Raw genomic sequence first — 15955 nt, 5'->3', positions numbered from 1 at the left:
TTCCCCACTGTTGCACTCACTGGAGTGGGAATAGTAATTTTTACATCTTCGCTATCCAACACTTTCCCTACTTTTGCCCTTACTGGAGTGGGAAGAGTAATTTGTACCCCTCCGCTATCCAATACTTTCCCTACTGTTGCACTCACTGGAGTGGGAATAGTAATGTGTACCCTCCGCTATCCAACACTTTCCCTACTCTTGCACTGACTGGAGTGGGAATAGTACATTTTCCCGGCCACTATCCAACACTTTACCTACTGTTGCACTCACTGGAGTGGGAATAGACATTTTTACCGCTACGCTATCCAGCACTTCCCTACTGTTGCATTCACTGGAGTGGGAATAGTACATTTTTCCCCTCCGCTATCCAACATTTTCTCTACTGTTGCATTCACTGGAGTAGGAATAGTAACTTTTACTTCTCCGCTATCTAACCCTTTCCCTACTGTTGCACTCACTGGAGTGGGAATAGTAATTTGTACCCCTTCTCTATCCAACACTTTCCTTAATTTTGCAGTAATTGGAATGGGAATAGTATTTTTTACCTCTACGCTATCCAACACTTTCCCTACTGTTGCATTCACTGGAGTGGGAATAGCAATTTTTACCCCTCAGTTATCCAACACTTTCCCTACTGTTGCAATCACTGGAGTGGGAATAGAAACATTTTACCCCTACGCTATCCAACACTTTTCCTACTGTTGCACTCATTGGAGTGGGAATAGTCATTTTTACACCTCCGCTATCCAGCACTTTCCCTACTGTTGCACTCACTGGACTGGGAATAGTACATTTTTCGACTCCGCTATCCAACATTTTCTCTACTTTTGCATTCACTGGAGTAGGAATAGTAACTTTTACCTCTCCGCTATCCAACCCTTTCCCTACTGTTGCACTCACTGGAGTGGGAATAGTAATCTGTACCCCTCCGCTATTCAACACTTTCCTTAATTTTGCAGTAATTGGAATGGGAATAGTATTTTTTACCCCTACTCTATCCAACACTTTGCCTACTGTTGCATTCACACGAGTGGGAATATTAAATGTGACCCCTCCGCTATCCAACACTTTCCCCACTGTTGCACTCACTGGAGTGGGAATAGTAATTTGTACCCCTCTGCTATCCAACACTTTCCCTACTGTTGCACTGACTGGAGTGGGAATAGTACATTTTCTCTGCACTATCCAACACTTTCACTACTGTTGCACTCACTGGAGTGGGAATAGAAATGTTTACTCCTAGGCTATCCAACACTTTCCCTACTGTTGCACTCACTGGAGTGGGAATAGTCATTTTTACACCTCCGCTATCCAGCGCTTTCCCTACTGTTGCACTCACTGGAGTGGGAATAGTATATTTTTCCCCTCTGCTATCAAACACTTTCCCTACTGTTGCACTCACTCGAGTGGGAATAGCAATTTGTACCCTCCGCTATCCAACACTTTTTCTACTGTTGCACTGACTGGAGTGGGAATAGTACATTTTCCCCGCCACTATCCAACACTTTAACCAACTGTTGCACTCACTGGAGTGGTAATAGAAATATTTACCCCTACGCTATCCAACACTTTCCCTACTGTTGCACTCATTGGAGTGGGAATAGTCATTTTTACACATCCGCTATCCAGCACTTTCCCTACTGTTGCACTCACTGGAGTGGGAATAGTACATTTTTCGACTCCGCTATCCAACATTTTCTCTACTTTTGCATTCACTGGAATAGGAATAGTGACTTTTACCTCTCCGCTATCCAACCCTTTCCCTACTGTTGCACTCACTGGAGTGGGAATTGTAATTTGTACCCCTCCGCTATTCAACACTTTCCTTAATTTTGCAGTAATTGGAATGGGAATAGTATTTTTTACCCATACTCTATCCAACACTTTGCCTACTGTTGCATTCACTGGAGTGGGAATAGTAATTTTTACCCCCCCCTATCCAACACTTTCCCTACTGTTGCACTCACTGGAGTGGGAATAGTATATTTTTGCCCTCCGCTATCCAACACTTTCACTACTGTTGCACTCACTGGAGTGGGAATAGAAATCTTTACTCCTACGCTATCCAACGTTTTCCCTACTGTTGCACTCACTGGAGTGGGAAGAGTAATTTGTACCCCTCCGCTATCCAACACTTTCCCTACTGTTGCACTCACTGGAGTGGGAATAGTAATTTGTACCCTCCGCTATCCAACACTTTCCCTACTGTTGCACTGACTGGAGTGGGAATAGTACATTTTCCCCGCCACTATCCAACACTTTCCCTACTGTTGCACTCACAGGAGTGGGAATAGAAATTTTTACCCTTACGCTATGAAACACTTTCCCTACTGTTGCACTCATTGGAGTGGGAATAGTCAATTTTACACCTTCGCTATCCAGCACTTTCCCTACTGTTGCACACACTGGAGTGGGAATAGAACATTTTTTCCCTACGCTATCCAACATTTTCTCTACAGTTGCATTCACTGGAGTAGGAATAGTAAATTTTACCTCTCCGCTATCCAACTCTTTCATTACTGTTGCACTCACTGGAGTGGGAATAGTAATTTGTACCCCTCCGCTATTCAACACTGTCCTTAATTTTGCAGTAATTGGGATGGAAATAGTAATTTTTTACCCTTACGCTATCCAACACTTTCCCTACTGTTGCATTCACTGGAGTGGGAATAGTAATTTTTACATCTTCGCTATCCAACGCTTTCCCTACTGTTGCACGCACTGGAGTGTGAAGATTAATTTGTACCCCTCCGCTGCCAACACTTTCCCTACTGTTGCACTCACTCAAGTGGGAATAGTAAATTGTACCCTCCCCTATCCAACACTTTTTCTACTGTTGCACTGACTGGAGTGGGAATAGTACATTTTCACCGCCTCTATCCAACACTTTCCCTACTGTTGCACTCACTGGAGTGGGAATAGAAATGTTTACCCCTCCGCTATCCAGCACTTTCCCTACTGTTGCACTCACTGGAGTGGGAATGGTACATTTTTCGACTCCGCTATCCAACATTTTCTCTACTTTTGCATTCACTGGAGTAGGAATAGTAACTTTTACCTCTCCGCTATCCAACCCTTTCCCTACTGTTGCACTCACTGGAGTGGGAATAGTAATTTGTACCTCTCCGCTGTTCAACACTTTCCTTAATTGTGCAGTAATTGGAATGGGAATAGTAATGTTTATCCCTTCGCTATCCAACACTTTCCCCACTTTTTCACTCACTGGAGTGTAAATGGTAATTTTTAAATCTTCGCTATCCAACACTTTCCCTACTGTTGCACTCACTGAAGTAGGAAGAGTAATTTGTACCCCTCCGCTATCCAACACTTTCCCTACAGTTGCACTCACTGCAGTGGGAATAGTCATTTCTACCCTCCGCTATCCAACACTTTCCCTACTGTTGCATTGACTGGAGAGGGAATGGTACATTTTCCCCTCCGCTTTCCAACATTTTCTCTACTGTTGCATTCACTGGAGTAGGAATAGTACCTTTTACCTCACCGCTATCCAACCCTTTCCCTACTGTTTCACTCACTGGAGTGGGAATAGTAATTTGTACCCCTACGCTATCCAACACTTTCCCTACTGTTGCATTCACTGGAGTGGAAATATTACATTTGACCACTCAGCTATCTAACACTTTCCCTACTGTTGCACTCACTGGAGTGGGAATAGTAATTTGTACCCCTCCGCCTATCCAACACTTTCTCTACTGTTACACTCACTGAAGTGGGAATAGTTTTTTTTACCCCTCCGCTATCCAACACTTTCCCCACTGTTGCACTCACTGGAGTGGGAATAGTAATTTTTACATCTTCGCTATCCAACACTTTCCCTACTTTTGCCCTTACTGGAGTGGGAAGAGTCATTTGTACCCCTCCGCTATCCAATACTTTCCCTACTGTGTCACTCACCGGAGTGGTAATAGTAATTTGTACCCTCCGCTATCCAACACTTTCCCTACTCTTGCACTGACTGGAGTGGGAATAGTACATTTTCCCGGCCACTATCCAACACTTTACCTACTGTTGCACTACCTGGAGTGGGAATAGACATTTTTACCCCTACGCTATCCAGCACTTCCCTACTGTTGCACTCATTGGAGTGGGAATAGTCATTTTTACACCTCCGCTATCCAGCACTTTCCCTACTGTTGCACTCACTGGACTGGGAATAGTACATTTTTCGACTCCGCTATCCAACATTTTCTCTACTTTTGCATTCACTGGAGTAGGAATAGTAACTTTTACCTCTCCGCTATCCAACCCTTTCCCTACTGTTGCACTCACTGGAGTGGGAATAGTAATCTGTACCCCTCCGCTATTCAACACTTTCTTTAATTTTGCAGTAATTGGAATGGGAATAGTATTTTTTACCCCTACTCTATCCAACACTTTGCCTACTGTTGCATTCACTGGAGTGGGAATATTAAATGTGACCCCTCCGCTATCCAACACTTTCCCCACTGTTGCACTCACTGGAGTGGGAATAGTAATTTGTACTCCTCTACTATCCAACACTTTCCCTACTGTTGCACTCACTGGAGTAGGAATAGAAATGTTTACTCCTAGGCTATCCAACACTTTCCCTACTGTTGCACTCACTGGAGTGGGAATAGCCATTTTTACACCTCCGCTATCCAGCACTTTCCCTACTGTTGCACTCACTGGAGTGGGAATAGTATATTTTTCCCCTACGCTATCAAACACTTTCCCTACTGTTGCACTCACTCGAGTGGGAATAGCAATTTGAACCCTCCGCTACCCAACACTTTTTCTACTGTTGCACTGACTGGAGTGGGAATAGTACATTTTCCCCGCCACTATCCAACACTTTACCTACTGTTGCACTCACTGGAGTGAGAATAGAAATGTTTACCCCTACGCTATCCAACACTTTCCCTACTGTTGCACTCATTGGAGTGGGAACAGTCATTTCTACACATCCGCTATCCAGCACTTTCCCTACTGTTGCACTCACTGGAGTGGGAATGGTACATTTTTCGACTCCGCTATCCAACATTTTCTCTACTTTTGCATTCACTGGAGTATGAATAGTAACTTTTACCTCTCCGCTATCCAACCCTTTCCCTACTGTTGCACTCACTGGAGTGGGAATTGTAATTTGTACCCCTCCGCTATTCAACACTTTCCTTAATTTTGCAGTAATTGGAATGGGAATAGTATTTTTTACCCCTACTCTATCCAACACTTTGCCTACTGTTGCATTCACTGGAGTGGGAATATTAAATGTGACCCCTCCGCTATTTAACACTTTCCCCACTGTTGCACTCACTGGAGTGGGAATAGTATATTTTTGCCCTCTGCTATCCAACACTTTCACTACTGTTGCACTCATGGGAGTGGGAATAGAAATCTTTACTCCTACGCTATCCAACATTTTCTCTACTGTTGCACTCACTGGAGTGGGAAGAGTAATTTGTACCCCTCCGCTATCCAACACTTTCCCTACTGTTGCACTCACTGGGGTGGGAATAGTAATTTGTATCCTCTGCTATCCAACACTTTCCCTACTGTTGCACTGACTGGAGTGGGAATAGTACATTTTCCCCGCCACTATCCAACACTTTCCCTACTGTTGCACTCACAGGAGTGGGAATAGAAGTTTTTACCCCTGCGCTATCAAACACTTTCCCTACTGTTGCTCTCATTGGAGTGGGAATAGTCAATTTTAAGCCTTCGCTATCCAGCACTTTCCCTACTGTTGCACACACTGGAGTGGGAATAGAACATTTTTCCCCTACGCTATCCAACATTTTCTCTACAGTTGCATTCACTGGAGTAGGAATAGTAAATTTTACCTCTCCGCTATCCAACTCTTTTACTACTGTTGCACTCACTGGAGTGGGAATAGTAATTTGTACTCCTCCGCTATTCAACACTGTCCTTAATTTTGCAGTAATTGGAATGGAAATAGTAATTTTTACCCTTACGCTATCCAATACTTTCCCTACTGTTGCATTCACTGGAGTGGGAATAGTAATTTTTACATCTTCGCTATCCAACGCTTTCCCTAGTGTTGCACGCACTGGAGTGTGAAGATTAATTTGTACCCCTCCGCTGTCCAACACTTTCCCTACTGTTGAACTCACTCAAGTGGGAATAGTAATTTGTACCCTCCGCTATCCAACACTTTTTCTACTGTTGCACTGACTGGAGTGGGAATAGTAAATTTTCACCGCCTCCATCAAGCACTTTCCCTACTGTTGCACTCACTGGAGTGGGAATAGTACATTTTTCCCCTTCGCTATCCAACATTTTCTCTATTGTTGCATTCACTGGAGTAGGAATAGTAACTTTTACCTCTCCGCTATCCAACCCTTTCCCTACTGTTGCACTCACTGGAGTGGGAATAGTAATTTTTACCCCTCCGCTGTTCAACACTTTCCTTAATTGTGCAGTAATTGGAATGGGAATAGTAATGTTTACCCCTCCGCTATCCAACACTTTCCCCACTGTTTCACTCACTGGAGTGTAAATGGTAATTTTTAAATCTTCGCTATCCAACACTTTCCCTACTGTTGCACTCACTGAAGTGGGAAGAGTAATTTGTACCCCTCCGCTATCCAACACTTTCCCTACTGTTGCACTCACTGCAGTGGGAATAGTCATTTGTTCCCTAAGCTATCCAACACTTTCCCTACTGTTGCATTGACTGGAGAGGGAATAGTACATTTTCCCCTCCGCTTTCCAACATTTTCTCTACTGTTGCATTCACTGGAGTAGGAATAGTACCTTTTACCTCTCCGCTATCCAACCCTTTCCCTACTGTTTCACTCACTGGAGTGGGAATAGCAATTTGTATCCCTATGCTATCCAACACTTTCCCTACTGTTGCATTCACTGGAGTGGAAATATTACATTTGACCACTCCGCTATCCAACACTTTCCCTACTGTTGCACTCACTGGAGTGGGAATAGTAATTTGTACCCCTCCGCCTATCCAACACTTTATCTACTGTTGCACTCCCTGGAGTGGGAATAGTAATTTTTACATCTTCAATATCCAACACTTTCCCTACTTTTGCCCTTACTGGAGTGGGAAGAGTAATTTGTACCCCTCCGCTATCCAATACTTTCCCTACTGTTGCACTCACTGGAGTGGGAATAGTAATTTGTACCCTCCGCTATCCAACACTTTCCCTACTCTTGCACTGACTGGAGTGGGAATAGTACATTTTCTCGGCCACTATCCAACACTTTACCTACTGTTGCACTCACTGGAGTGGGAATAGACATTTTTACCCCTATGCTATCCAGCCCTTCCCTACTGTTGCACTCACTGGAGTGGGAATAGTACATTTTTCCCCTCCGCTATCCAACATTTTCTCTACTGTTGCATTCACTGGAGTAGGAATAGTAACTTTTACTTTTCTGCTATCCAACCCTTTCCCTACTGTTGCACTCACTGGAGTGGGAATAGTAATTTGTACCCCTTCTCTATCCAACATTTTCCTTAATTTTGCAGTAATTGGAATGGGAATAGTATTTTTTACCTCTACGCTATCCAACACTTTCCCTACTGTTGCATTAACTGGAGTGGGAATAGCAATTTTTACCCCTCAGTTATCCAACACTTTCCCTACTGTTGCACACACTGGAGTGGGAATAGTAATTTGTACCCCTCCGCTATCCAACACTTTCCTTAATTTTGCAGTAATTGGAATGGGAATAGTAATTTTCACCCTTTTGCTATCCAACACTTACCCTACTGTTGCACACACTGGAGTGGGAATAGTAATTTGTACCCCTCCGCTATTCAACACTTTCCTTAATTTTGCAGTAATTGGAATGGGAATAGTAATTTTTACCCCTACTCTATCCAACACTTTGCCTACTGTTGCATTCACTGGAGTTGGAATATTAAATGTGACCCCTCCGCTATCTAACACTTTCCCTACTGTTGCACTCACTGGAGTGGGAATAGTAATGTGTACCCCTCCACTGTCCAACACTTTCTCTACTGTTACACTCACTGGAGTGGGAATAGTCATTTTTACCCCTCCGCTATCCAACACTTTCCCTACTGTTGCACTCACTGGAGTGGAAATAGTAATGTTTACATCTTCGCTATCCAACACTTTCCCTACTGTTGCACTCACTGGAGTGGGAAGAGTAATTTGTACTCCTGCGCTATCCAACACTTTCCTTACTGTTGCACTCACCGGAGTGCAAATCTTAATTTGTACCCTCTGCTATCCAATACTTTCCCTACTGTTGCACTGACTGGAGTGGGAATAGTACATTTTCCCCGCCACTATCCAACACTTTCCCTACTGTTGCACTCACTGGAGTGGGAATAGGAATTTTTACCCCTACGCTATCCAACACTTTTCCTACTGTTGCACTCACTGGAGTGGAGATAGTACATTTTTCTCCTCCGCTATCCAACATTTTCTCTACTGTTGCATTCACTGGAGTAGGAATACTAACTTTTACCTCTCCGCAATCCAACCCTTTCCCTACTGTTGCACTCACTGGAGTGGGAATAGTAATTTGTACCCCTCCGCAATCCAACATTTTCCTTAATTTTGCAGTAATTGGAATGGGAGTAGTAATTTTTACCCCAAGGCAATCCAACACTTTCCCTACTATTGCATTCACTGGTGTGGGAATAGTAATTTGTACCCCTCAGTTATCCAACACTTTCCATACTGTTGCACTGACTGGAGTGGGACTAGTATATTTTCCCCGCCACTATACAACACTTTCCCTACTGTTGCACTCACTGGAGTGGGAATAGAAATTTTTACCCCTCCGCTATCCAACACTTTCCCTACTGTTGCACGCATTGGAAATGGGAATAGTAATTTTTACACGTCTGCTAGCTAGCACTTCCCTACTGTTGCACTCACTGGAGTGAGGATTGTACATTTTTCCCCTCCGCTATCCAACATTTTCTCTATTGTTGCATTCACTGGAGTAGGAATAGTAACTTTTACCTCTCCGCAATCCAACCCTTTCCCTACTGTTGCACTCACTGGAGTGGGAATAGTAATTTGTACCCCTCCGCAAGCCAACACTTTCCTTAATTTTGCAGTAATTGGAATGGGAATAGTAATTTTTACCCCAACGCTATCCAACACTTTCCCTACTATTGCATTAACTGGAGTGGGAATTGTAACATTTACCCCTCAGTTATCCAACACTTTCCATACTGTTGCACTCACTGGAGTGGGAATAGTAATTTGTTCCCCTCCGCTATCCAACACTTTCCCTACTGTTGCACTCAACGGAGTGCAAAATGTAAGTTTTAAAATTATTAAATATATTAATGTATTAATTTATAATATAATGTTTTTATTAGATTTTATGTTATAGGTGTATATATATATATATATATATATATATATATATATATATATATATATCCACGTTATGCTGTAATAACACACGCTCTCAGAGTCCTGTATAAAGGTAGATTTATTTCAGGTTCAGGTAACGCGTTTCTGAAGCGGACTTCCCTGATCACACAGAGAACCGAGTGCAAACAAACTCATTACATAGTCTCGGTACTGGAAATCAACAAAGGACAACAGGTGTGTGTATCTGTGGGAATCATGGCAGCCATCTTACAGTGCATAAAACGTACACACGTTGTCAAACATTTTGTTAGAGGCAACACATTACCACAATCAATGTATCCATATTGTTGTATGCAATAGTATTTAACATTAATGACATGTTAAGAACATAGTTTAAGTGTTTAACAGTATAATTAGTGACATAGCTGAAGCAGAACCAGCCCTTTATGTGACCGGATAGTAAGTGCTGTGGCACATGAAAGAGAAGGGGGTGCGATTCAGTTAAGTAAAGTCCACATTTGTAAAGCGCACAATCACCCGTAAGGGTCTCTAGGCGCTGGGGGCCGTCGGGAAGATTAAGCGAGCTATTGCCCAGAGTCACATGATGCTGGGCTAATCTGCTGCCGGAGCTGGGGATCGAACCCTGATCCCCAGATTTCAGCGTCAGTCGCCCTGGCCGCGGCGCCACACCTCTCCCACTGCTGCTGTACAATGGTGACTGCTAAATGGTGGAAAAGCGTCGAACCTGTGTTATCTGGCATTGGCATTGTAACACATGTCCCCAATGAACCCGCATGTGTTAGTTAATGTACAGTAACAACTATGCATTAACTAACACATGCGGGTTCATTGGGCACAGTAACAACTGTGCATTAACTAACACAAGCTCTTTTGTCCCAGAAGGAAGTCCCACTTACATCTGCACGTTCCTCCGTTGAGTAAATGGAAGAAGATCAGTGCTTCCTAACAAATCTTGTGGCTAATATAGTCCACTGTTTTAGAGAAGTCTCTTTAACTGGATGGGGTGGTCGTATGACATCCGTCGCACAGAAGTTATACGGAGGAACGTGTTCATGTAGGTCCGCCAATACTCTTAAGGAACACATCAAAGGACAGAGACCCACTTTCTCCTCCTTTCCTATATTGACTTAAGAATGGTCACCCCTCTTGACAACTTATGAAATCACAGTGATTACTAGGACGGAGTCCTGATGAAGGCCATGCCGAAATGCGCGTAGCTTGTCAGCAATCCACCAGTGTCTGCACATCATGTATTTGTCTTAAATGTCAACTGACTCTGTCAAAACGTTTAAAAAGGAAACAAATCAAATATATAGCTACTGCTATATCATTATCGGTACTGTCCTAATTGTGTATCAAGACATGTATACATTCACTGAAGTAATGTTACGATGATTTAACTTTAAAAGATATATGTATTTATTCACACATGTATCCATATGCATTTCTATCAAATGAGATCCATATATTTTGTGATATAAAACAAAAAATACAAAAAAATATATGACTAATAAATATTGTTTTTTCAACAGAAAAATTAATTTCACAAACGGCTGGTCTTGAGAGCCCAGTACTTACAGAGTGAGAAAAAAAATATTCGGCAGGGGAACCGCGGGTCGCAGCGGGACTGCGGCAGGCCAGTTGTGTCAGGAGCCTCCTGGTGCGTGTATTCAGATTGGGGCAGCCGGGTCTCCAGAGTCGTGCCTGCGGAGACGTAGAGTGTGGGCCTCGGCTGTGACCCCTTGCATGTGCAGAGACCGCCGCGTCTATCATCGGGTAAGCGGGAGGAGCTGTGATACCCGAGCTGACTTCACAGTGCACGAGAGACTGTTGTGCTACACCGTTAGCGGGGCGTGGTGGTGGATTCCCCCTCCCCCTCCGGGTGTGCTTGCTTTTACTGTGTCACCGAACGGAGCCCCCTGGGACAGCTAGTGGGGAGCTGGCGGGTGAAGCGAGGACCTCAAGGCATAATCCACTAGGCACTTGAAATACTGGACACTGGATCCAAGGACGTTGTCATTTTTTATTTCTTGAATTCACAACTTTATTGAGCGCATTTCTAACAGGACATTCCTGAATGAACCAGCTAGCTATTTTTTCTAAAGCACCAATTTGAACGCCCCAAAGGCAGACGCATGCCTCTGATTCATCTGTTTAGGTGCATCAAGCGCTCTGCTAGTTGAAAGAGCAGTTTTTATATTTCTTCATTTGTTTGGAAGAGACTTCTTGTTAACGCCTGTCTTGTTGGGGACCTCTGTGCATGCCTGCTGATTCTCGGGGGTTGAGGAGCCCGGGGCTACCTGTCCCATTCCCCCCTGCGGCCGCTGCCGCCACCGTCATTCCATCAGCGCCCGGAGGCGCTTTAAAGCAGTGAACGGGCTCCCGCAACGTGGGACGCACGCGGGCGAATCCCGGGCCAAGTGCGGACCCATCTGCGCCCGCCAGCGGCAGGAAGAGGCGGGGCGGGACCAGGTCCCTTGGCCCTTAGTCCACGGACGTTTACGCTTACATATTTCTGCTTTCTCGGCTGTCTCTATGTAGTAAGTAAGTAGCATTTAATCTTATAGAGTGACATGCTGGCAATCCCGAAATCACTGTGGGGGAAGGCTGCTACGCCTAGAATTATGTCTAATTCTACACTGGACTGTGTTTTATTGCAAGCAAAAAAGGCAATTGACATGGAGATTGAGGTTGCTGAGCGGCGGCTATCATTGGGAGGTTGCTCAGCAGGATTGGTCACCGACCCAGACCCAGACTCAATGGAAGTTCGGACCTCTAAAACTGTGGAACCTAGTCAAACAAACCCTGCTCACTTGAGCAGTCCTGTGGCCCAATCGCCACCCCCAGTTAAGAAGCCCCGTACAAAATTTCTAAAATCGCCAGTGCTTGAAACAGTGGGCAAAAGGAAGAAAAAAGTAAAATATACGGAGCCCACAAGGTGCACACGGTCTAGGTCGAAGAGACAGTCTCAGATTACATGCACAGAAGCCCCGATGTCACCCTTACAAGGATCAGCCACTGCAAACGGCACAAATGTGCTATCTCTAATCCAGGCGGCAGCAGTCTCCCAACAGCTGAATGTGGCATTAGTTTCCTTGTTAGAAGAGTCGATCTTTAGAAATCTTTCTCCGATTTTAACTAGATTAGACAAGTTAGAGTCTACTGTGTCACTTATGTATACTATGGTTAGGGATCTAACAGCCACATGCATCAAAGGAAATTGCATTCGCAAACGGTGGGAATCGCAAAATTCGGCTGTTTGCGAATGCAATTTCCATTTTTGGGATGCATTATGCATTTTGATGTTTTCGCAATTTAAGAAATCGCAAATTTGCGATTTCTTAAATTGCGATTGCATTTAAGGAATCTCAAATTAAGATTCCTTAAATGCAATGCATCAAACTTTTAAAATTTGCGAATTCGCAAATAAGGGGTGCAAATTACCATGAAGGTGACCTTCATGGTAATTTGGCTGCCTGCACACGCTGTTGGAAGCGTTTTGCCTGTGAGGGCGGCTCAGCATAGCTCTTTGCGCTGCTCGCTCAGCGCGTTTCTTTTAATACTACCTGGTCTGTATTTTGGTTGTTTATTTTTTATCCTTATCCCCTGATTTTAATAGGGAGTGCCCCCTTACCTGCATATAATTGTGTTTACACCGCTGCTTTAGCGGGTCCGGGTTCGGGGTTACAGGGGTCTGCAGCGCTATTACTTTGAGCGCCATCTTTGGTAGGGCAGGGACACCTTGTTGCCGCTATTTTGAGCGTCCTCGTGGGCGGTCTCTATCGTATCTGGAGGCACTACTTAAGGCGGTTTGCTGCCTGCACACGCTGTTGGAAGCGTTTTGCCTGTGAGGGCGGCTCAGCATAGCTCTTTGCGCTGCTCGCTCAGCGCGTTTCTTTTAATACTACCTGGTCTGTATTTTGGTTGTTTATTTTTTATCCTTATCCCCTGATTTTAATAGGGAGTGCCCCCTTACCTGCATATAATTGTGTTTACACCGCTGCTTTAGCGGGTCCGGGTTCGGGGTTACAGGGGTGTGCAGCGCTATTACTTTGAGCGCCATCTTTGGTAGGGCAGTGACACCTTGTTGCCGCCATTTTGAGCGTCCTCGTGGGCGGTCTCTATCGTATCTGGAGGCACTACTTAAACCTGTCCTCCCAGCGCAGCGGGATCGCGCAGCGGGGTTTGCCATCGCGTTTGCCTGAGTCTTGCCAGAGTCCTGCCCGTCTGCGCCCGTCAGCGTCCCGGAGGCGGCGGTGCGGCGTAGGACTCTGCCCGGGTAGGGAGAATGATTTGCTATTCTTCCTCGACTCTACGGTCCCTGCAATCTACTTCCTGTGCATGTCGATCCGTTTTTCCGGGTAGGTACAGGGGTAAGCGTTTCTGTCCTGGCTGTGGCTGGTCACCTACTTATGTCCCTTCCCCCGATCTTCGGACAGGCGGGGATCGCGTGAAACATCTGTGCTTATTACTTAACACGCGATCAGTAGGGAGGCATGCCCTTGACATTTTCGATCTTTTGGTCAGGGAAAAACCTTTATGCCTTCTGCTGACCGAAACCTGGCTGGGAGAGACGTCCAATCCAGACATTCTAGCGCCCATTCCACCGGATTACAATATCTTCCGCCAGGATAGAGCCATGGGAAGGGGGGGTGGGGTGGCGGTGGTTGTTAAAAAGTGTGCTTCATGCTCGATTCTCCCCTTGGATACCATCGAGGGTTCTGAGTCTCTTGCCTTTACTATTCGGTTATCCCCGTATCAAGCCCTGAAAGGGCTGCTGGTTTATAGACCTCCCGGATCGGTGGGCTCCTTCTTTGAGGACCTCCAGGTGGCCATATCCGGTCTGGCTTTGTCTGCACAGCACTGTTTGCTGGCTGGTGATTTTAATTTTCATTTGGATTTTGCTGAGGACGTAAATTCTAATATATTGTTTGACATCACGGCCCCTCTAGGCCTCGTTCCTTCTCTGATGGGCCCTACACATGATAAGGGACACACCCTGGATCAGGTGTTTTCATCGGTCCCTCTAGTGGACATCGAACTTCTCCCGGTGCTCTGGTCCGATCACAGACTGGCCAGGTTCTCTATACTGGGGAATGAGCATTTGCTCACTAGTGCTCCTACCCGGCCTGGAGCAGCCTCTAGGGCTTTACATAGAGTGACGCCAGAACTGCTAGCCCAGGTGTTTGCTGATCACCCATGCCCTATTGTGGGTGACCTGGAGTTGGATACTGAGGCATTACAGGCGTGGCTGACTGAGAGGCTGAATGATCTGGCCCCTGTAAGGGCCTCTCGACCTCTGGGCAAGCGGCAGTCTGCGCCATGGTATACGGAGGCGCTGCGTACTGAGCGTAGCCAGTGTAAGGTGGCTGAGAGGGCGTGGCGCTCTCAGTATGAGGGGGAGGCCAGACTTGCCTATAGGACGGCGGTTAAAGTGTACCATAGTAACATTCTATGCGCTAAAAAAGTATATCTGGCCAGGAGGATTGAGGCGGCCTCTAATTCATCTAAGGAGATCTTCACGGTGGTGAGGGAGTTTACGGCCCCTAGATCTAACCTTCATCAAGCAGTGCCATCGGAGTCTTGGGCCGGTGACCTCGCCAGGTTCTTTACGGATAAAATTAGATTGATCCAGGCCGCCTTTTCAGCAGGGTCCGTTGAAGGGTCTCCTAGCTTTGGGGTGGGACGTGTTCCATCGGTTACGCCAGACGTCGTTTTGGCGGAGTTCCCCCCAGTTTCCCCCAATGCTTCTCTTACTCTTCTGGCTAGTCTTAAAACAGGCTCGCCATTAGATCCTTGTCCGGCCAAATTTTTGGCCAGGATGGCGTCGTTGATGAATCCTTTGGTGAACCCCCTCCTGAATCTATCCTTGAGAGAGGGGAGGCTCCCTCGGCCCTGGAAAAGGGCGATGGTGGTCCCTCTCCTCAAAAAGCCTGGATTGGATACTGAGGTTTTGGCCAATTATAGGCCAATCTCTCTTCTCCCGGCCCTGGCGAAGCTCACGGAGAAGCATGTGCATGGCGTTCTTTCTAGCTTCCTTGAATCAAATGACCTACTGCACCCCTCACAATCCGGATTCCGGCCCAACTTGAGCACGGAGACGGCTCTTCTTGAGGTGTCAGAGGTTATTCGGGAGACACTGGACGCAGGAGGTAAGGCCATGCTTGTCATGCTGGACTTGTCGGCGCCTTCGACACCGTCCCCCATGAGGCGCTTCTCGCCAGACTTTATGACATCGGACTGAGGGGGACGGTGTTTAAATGGTTTACATCGTTCTTGGAGGACCGTCGACAAACGGTCTGGGCCTCACCGAGCTACGCTGAGATGCCGCCATTGGGGGTCGGAGTTCCACAGGGCTCTGTGTTGAGCCCGACTCTTTTTAACATCTTTATGACCCCTCTGGCGGCACTGGTGGAGGCTTTCGGGGCCCAGATCGTGTCCTATGCAGATGATACGCAGCTTCTGTTTACCTGCAGGAAAGATCGGACATTTGATGGGGAGAGTATCCGGGGGTGCCTGGAGAGGGTCTTTGACTGGCTCTAGCGGAACAGTCTCAAGGCCAACTCCAGTAAATCGGAGGTTCTGCTCTTTGGTTGTGCCTCGGACCC

This window comes from Lissotriton helveticus, chromosome 3_1, assembly GCF_964261635.1.
Source record: "Lissotriton helveticus chromosome 3_1, aLisHel1.1, whole genome shotgun sequence".
Taxonomy (NCBI): Eukaryota; Metazoa; Chordata; class Amphibia; order Caudata; family Salamandridae; genus Lissotriton; species Lissotriton helveticus.
The sequence above is the reverse complement of the archived record's forward strand: the minus strand, read 5'-3'. Positions refer to the sequence as shown.